The following is a 7,119-nucleotide window of genomic DNA, read 5'->3' as shown; positions in this document are numbered from 1 at the left end:
CATTTCTGTAAACTAAAAATTTCAGATGCAGCTAACAATTTACAAGTTTGGTAGCGTAGGTTGAGGAATTTTGCATATCATTCATTTATGTTAATTCTTCAAGTTTGTTGTCATTTGTGTTACATGAGAAAACTTTGTAACACTCTCACTGTCTCACTACAAATTGCACAATCTTGACACTGAATTTTCAAACCTAATACATCTGAACCATATTCAGACAATGATAGACATAAACTATTCCTATTTGCGTTTATACACATTATATGGTGTGGGATTGATACATTATTAATCAAAATGGATTTAATTTGAATTGATCAAAATATTAAATAACTTGAAACAGGTATTATGTATGAAACTACCTTTTTTTTTTTTTTTTTTTAAAGCAGAACTTCCTTCCTTTCCACTTCACAGCTCAGTCTGCATGCATGATGGCTCATGTCAATGCTGTGCCTTTTTCCTGTCCTAAGTTACCTCGCCTTCCTGTCTCAACAGACCACCCTGTTGGTCAGTGGTGGTCTGCATGAGACTGTCATTTGCATACAGCAGCATGACACAAACGGGCCACTGAGCAGCTCCTACTCTTGGTCTTCTGTCATGGCAGCTGCTTGTACTCGGTAGAAGATCATTATCGACAAATATGGACATTTCAAAATATCAATATTTAGGGGTAAACCCTCCTCAATAGAAAAGTTAAATACACCCAAAATCTCATAAATGACATGACAGATTTGCCTGAAATTTGGTAACATAACAAAAAAAAGAGAAAAGTAGCCAACATGTTTTTTGATTTGTTGATATTTATTAGTATTCTGCTATAAACGTGTGACGTATAAGCAACAGAAGTGATTGATGGGCCACATGAATAGTACCAGTAACCGATAAGGTGGACTGAAGATGGTGCACTGTCCTGGACAGGTAAAAAGAGACATGATCACGCTTTGTAATGGAAAATGAAATTGAGTAAAGCTCAAGGAAGAAGCGATACTCAATGGTTAGTAAGTGCTGGTTTTTTTTTTTTTTTTTTTTTTTTTTTGCGCTGTTGACTATCAGCATTTTTGAGTCTGCATCAGCTCTCATCTTTGTTATTTGCTCCGCTCCATTGTCCCCCAGCTCCCTGGCTGCAGTGTTTAAAACTGACAACACCCCTCCACTTCTCCTAGTCGCTCAATGATGGTCATGCTGCAGACTCAAAGGGAAAGACGTCCGTCTTAGATGTTGGTGCTTGAATTTCTAATAGAGAAACCACAAAAGTTGCGTCAGGACAACAAAAAGGGAAACGCATTTCTTTTAGTTTGAACATCTTTTAAAAAGTGTGAATAGAATTATTTTCTGTTTGCTGCAGCTCTCAGAAAAAATGAGGAGTTATATGTGGGTCATCTGACACTTTGTAGATTAAGTATGAAAATTAAGAAAATCGTCCTTGATCTGGAAATATATATATATATTTTTTAAAGTGTATTGTGCAAGCTGTTAAACCACTGCAAGCATACATCAGCCATTTGAAGAGCGAATGACAGCTAAGTGAGCAGCACTAAGTTAATGTAATGTTGGGTCCGCTACTCGGATAACCGTTAATGACCTGTTTAAGTGAATGCATGTCCGTATACAGCAGGCTATCGAAAGTAAAATCTGCCAACAGTATTGATTGTGTTTTGTTCATGAAACACAAGACTCCCATTAAAACAGTGTGATACAAGGGTTTAAAAAAAAATAAAAAGGAAGCAGCGCTTTATACAACCATATTGACTAATGGAGCAGACCAGTTCATTATACTGATGAGGTAGATACGCTGAAAAACCAAACCTTTCAATGAGTGTGCCTCTCATTACAATACTTTCTTCAGGAGTGCGGACCCCACTACACAAGGACAGAGTCAGCTAGGAGCAGGTAACAGTGTGTTAAATACAACTTGTATAGCAATGGTGTTACGTTTAATACAGTTATATATCAGAAGTATCAGCTTGTCTTTACGTTAACTTCCTAATCTTGCCTTGCTGTCATTTATGATATAATCATGTAGTTTAACTTTTACATACACATGCAACATTTTTTTTTCAGAACCCCCAATTTAACATTCCCATCTGAATGATGAGTGGTGGTGATGGCAGGTTTTTCAGAAGGAACATTCATTTTGGGATAACAAATGTTACTATACTTGGATATTAGTCATTTACTGTATTAAAAAACAATGACATAGATCTAACAATAAACAGACAGCACACATATAACAAATAAAAAACGTTATTAAACACTGCATTTTTAATTTTTTAAACTAATCCAACATTTAACAATTTCATATTAATTTTACTAATTATTTCCTGCACAATGATGGTTTATAGTGAGTTGTGTGTAAAGAGAATTCAGGATATGAAGTTGGGAAGAAAAGCATTTATCATTGTACCAAACTGCCAAGTATTCATTTTGTCATAATTGTGCACCCCAGTTAAAACATTCAGTTCATTGCATGCGCCATGTAAACGTTTAGTCTGTAAACATCAATACTCTATAATAAGTTAAAGCAAACCTTGATTCAGTGTACACTAAACACTCAAAAACATTGGAACTGCACAAGATTACAGATCAAAGCCTAACACTCAAATCTGACTAAAGTTACCGTTTCTATACGATATGCTGTTGGGTGAAAGCAGATTTATACCCAAAATGGCCATTCTGCCTACCAATCACCTGTTTCAATGCATACAGTGGTACATCTGATGAACCTACAGAACTGGAACTGAGGCCCATTGTCTTGGGAGAGTTCCTGGGTGACATGGCTTGTGTGTGTGTGTCACATTATCTACAATAAAGTTGTAAATGCTTTTCACCATTAACTATTGTGCAGTTATTTTACAAAGGTGAATTAAATTTTTTCAGGTTTTCTTTACTGTGAAATTTAAATGCTATGTGAAAGGAGGTGAAAGATTTACAAACAAATGACCCCTGAAACGATTCAGAACAGACTAAAAGGAATTAACAACTTTATGGATATCATTTCTGTGACACTTGACAAAGCGGCTGGCGGTGTTCTCGATATATTTGGATAACGTGTTAAGATAGCAGATATTTTTTGTGTGTATGGGTATTTTTTATTTTTGTTATTTCTGGCGTATCCGCTGTCCACACCACCTCTCTGATCAATATCAATTTCTCCGCTCTAGTGAGTTGACAATTTGTCCTTTTCATGTATGATTGGATTCTGCAATTGCAGTAACTCTTTGCTGAGTTGAATCCATGAACATAACATCTTTGTATCTCCTGGTTTAGTGGAGTTTTACAAGTAGATGTTTAATCAGACGTTAATAAACTGCATGGCTTGTTGAATAATTGAATCCATGGATGACAATACAGATTGCTGTTGGTCTCCATATTCTTACAAGAGAGCGGCTGAAGTGGTGGCTTTCAAAAATTCTATACAGTAAAGAGAATTCAAAGCTGATTCATTCAACAAAGATTTACAGTTAAGCTTCATATCAGCATCAAAGCCTAAAATTACTAGAGCCTCATCATCAAATGGATTAAATAAAACTGTCAAGAAACAGTCAAAGTTACCAACACTGTCCTCCATCATTCTCCTTCTGCTCTATTCTTAATTTAATATTGTTTTTTTATCTGTATGCTGCTGCTGGAGTATGTGAATTTCCCCTTAGGATTAATAAAGTGTCTTGTCTGTCCGTCCGGAATGGCATCACATTCTGTTTCATGGTGGGGTATCTTTATCACACTTACTAACAATATGCAGGGGTACACTAGCACTGGCTTTTTAAAAAGGGTTTGCTTTGCTAAAAAAATGTAATATCATCAGTTCATTTCAGAGCTCTTGTCACATGCACAGTACAATGACATGGAGCAGCTCATCACTGCCACTTGTCTAGCTGCCCAAATATCTCTCAGTTGGTTACGTCAAACATCCACTCATCCATTTTTTAAACCCACTTATAACGTCACAAGATTGGTAGTGCTGAGCAAATGTTTGTGAAATGAATGCTAACATCCATCCATCACCCAACCCGCTATATCCTAACTACAGGGTCACGGGGGTCTACTGGAGCCAATCCCAGCCAACACAGGGCGCAAGGCCACCGCAGACGGATGCTAACATTTGTTTCATATTCTGTTTTGCAATATAAAAAGTGTGTTGGAGTTTAAATAGTCTTTCTGGGCACTGAAAGAAAGGAAAATTGCTCCTTAAGGACTTGCAAACGCCATGCACCCTTTTTGGACCCGTATGTTACTCAGAAACAGGTCTAGATGAAAATAAGTGGGTGAAAGCTGTGTTTTGGAAATTGAGCGTAACACATAAACACAACTGAAGAGGAGACAAAATAATGTACCATTAGAAAAAAAACGTAATCCAGAGCAACAATGGAACTTTTATCCAAATTATTTGAAAAGAAAACGCTACACCTGCAGTCTTAGACATGATCCTCATTTGGCAGGCAGAGAACTTTGTGTGTGATGATAAAAGTGTCCTCCCATCTTCCCTAGCTCTAGCCTGCTGCCCTGTGAGAACTGTTGCGCCCCTCTCCATGGTACACCATATAGCCAATATATTGAGTTGGACCAACAGCAACACACATACAGAATGTCATTAATATCAGTTCAGCCATTTTTGCGTGATTACTGAGTAAGCAAGCAGCTAAATAGCTTAAAATTTCATTTAAATAGATTAAAAGACAGAAATATCAGACACCCTATCAGCTTGATTTAAATCAAATCTTGGAGTCATAACTCCAGCTGCAGCCTCAGGAATTTCTGTGTCATCATTCAACAAGGGACGAGCTTGTTTACTTTTTATTCTTCGTTTTGTGCGTCACATCTTCACTGCCGAGTTAAACTCTGTGTGTGGTTCTGCACAAGCTTGAAATCCAAGAAAGTTGGGTCAGTTTGCACTTTCTGGCTATTTAATTTGTCAGTACTGTGCACTTTAACAACTAGAAAAGCACAATCAAGCTCAGGGCTTTGTTTCTTTATTTTTCAATTTCCACTTTTGCTTTGAAGATCTGTTTCTGTCTCTCTCTGTTTCTTAGACATTGTACAGAAAATTGTCAGCTGTTCTCGTGATTCGTTTGGAAAGCCTAAACACGCCAGCCCACATCTCCCAAGCTTGTTCTAGTGGCCCAGCTAACTGGCACATCTTCAGCTAATGTAACCTTCATCTCCTCTAGGTGAAGTGACAAATAAAAAAAAAAAAAATTAGGAATTTACTTTACTGAACTTCCAGCCTCACCCAATTTAAAAATGCCCTCCACTGTCCTAAAAGTGGTTCTTTGCAATATCCAAGAAGTTGCCTTTTCTTCAAACGTTCCCAGAACAAAACGACATTTGATTTAGCAAGTTAACTATTAAAGTCACTAAGGAACGTTTTTCTCTATCTTTTATTATGAAGCCATTAGGGTTAAAGGCTGAGAGTGCAATCAGTGAACAATTCTGTTTGAACTGTTTTAAATTCCACAGAGCCCACATCAATCACAATATTATCTGGAGTATTGGGTGTTTTATTTTACTTTAATTTTATTTTTGAGGTTTTGTCCTCAGAACTGTGATCTTAATGTTCTTGTTGCCTGTGAACCAGTTATTGCTTCTCTATTATGTTTGTTGGCTTGGCCTGGAACTAAACTCTACCAAGGTGCTCCAAGAATAATCATCTACGCCTGAAGGAGTAGATCACCTAATCAGTGTTCCTTCTAGTTTTTTTTCACAGATGAGCAAGTGAGAATAACAGAGGATCTGGTACTTTCCATTTTTGAACAATTCTTTTTTTGATTAAAAAGTATCGAGACTGTTCCTGTTTCTCTTTCATGGCAATGCTGTTCAGATGTTTGTGAAGAGGTATATGTTGGCAAGTGTGAACCTGTAGTTGGAGTGCTGTATTCTTCGGCGTTCTGCTACAGTCCGTGGAAGCACCTTGTGTGTGTCATCATGGCGGGTGAAGAAGACGTTTCTGTGAGAGTACAGCAGAGGCGTGTAACTAAATCTTGCGTTAAGCTTGGGGAGCTTTGAAATGTTACGGCAAGCATTTCTAGAGTTTCATTACCACTCTTCCCATGCTTAATGCAAAATTCAGTTACACTCCTCCGCTGTAGTCTCACAGGAACGTCTACAAGTGATGAATGCCTTTCAGTGGTAAAAGCACTTTAGGGTTGGTGACATGTGAGTGAAGGCCATCCAACATGGGTACGGATGTCAACATTGTCAAGGCTAATGAACTAGTGCAAGAAGGCAGAAGAGAAGGATCACTTTACTCAAACTTTTGGGTTCACCTGGCCTTTCATTCAAATGGACTCGACACATTGGGACAGAAAAATTGAAAATGTGTCGTGTATGCCAGCTGGGTACCCATTTACGTGGAATCATGAGAAAGAAAAGACCAGATTTCCTCAAGAAACGGCGATTTTTGCTCCATAATAATACATGACCGCAAGTTGCTGCTGTTGCATTGGCAACACTGACTGAATTTGGTGGGACTGCGCTGTAACACCCACTGTATAGCCGAGATTTAGCACAGTGTGATTCCTGGGTATTCCCAAAACTGAAAAAACAATTACCCAGAAAGAAGTTCTCCTCAGATGACGAAGTGAGAAATGCCACGACCACATTGTGGTTGCAAAACAGTCTGTTACTTGTCTTTAAATTGTTTTGAAACATAAAAAAATATTCATTATGAAGGATGTTTGTTCAAAAAAGAAAAATGTTCTGATCTTGTGAAGTCATCTGATCCTGAATTAGCTTTAATCAGCCCTTGTATGAATTATGGAGGTAAGAATTTTGTTTAATATTAAGCATGCATGGATCACAAACTGTTTACGTTACTGGTTTATGCTTTTTGTTTGGCATTGCAGTGTAACCACATGCTTGGGAGTCCGTTGTACGAGGAGTCTGTTAACTCTTGGGCCATAGCTGAGAACGGCCGCTCGCCTGTGCATGGCAGTGAAGATTCATATTAAATCAGTGGTTGCCTGCAAGTCGAAGATTACAAGGCGACACGTGCTCGTATCGTGAACACATGTAGCCACTTTGCCGGTGAGTCCTTCTGTTTACTCAGGCAGCAATTAGAAGTTTGGCAACACTGTGTTTTGAATGTCGGGCTGAAAAATTGTGTCTGTATTATAACCAAGATCG

The 7,119-nt window shown here is 38.0% G+C and overlaps 1 long non-coding RNA gene across 2 annotated transcripts in view; it reads left to right on the top strand.

Moving 5' to 3' along the window:
• The first annotated feature begins 4,130 nt into the window (after positions 1–4,130).
• LOC120538083 overlaps positions 4,131–7,119 on the top strand; it is a 36,660-nt gene continuing 33,671 nt past the window's right edge. For both annotated transcript variants that reach the window (XR_005635440.1, XR_005635441.1), the window contains exon 1: positions 4,131–7,020. This is a non-coding gene — a long non-coding RNA (uncharacterized LOC120538083). The remainder of the gene's footprint in view (positions 7,021–7,119) is intronic.

This window comes from Polypterus senegalus, chromosome 1, assembly GCF_016835505.1.
Source record: "Polypterus senegalus isolate Bchr_013 chromosome 1, ASM1683550v1, whole genome shotgun sequence".
NCBI lineage: Eukaryota > Metazoa > Chordata > Cladistia > Polypteriformes > Polypteridae > Polypterus > Polypterus senegalus.
This window is presented reverse-complemented; position numbering and strand designations above follow the sequence as displayed.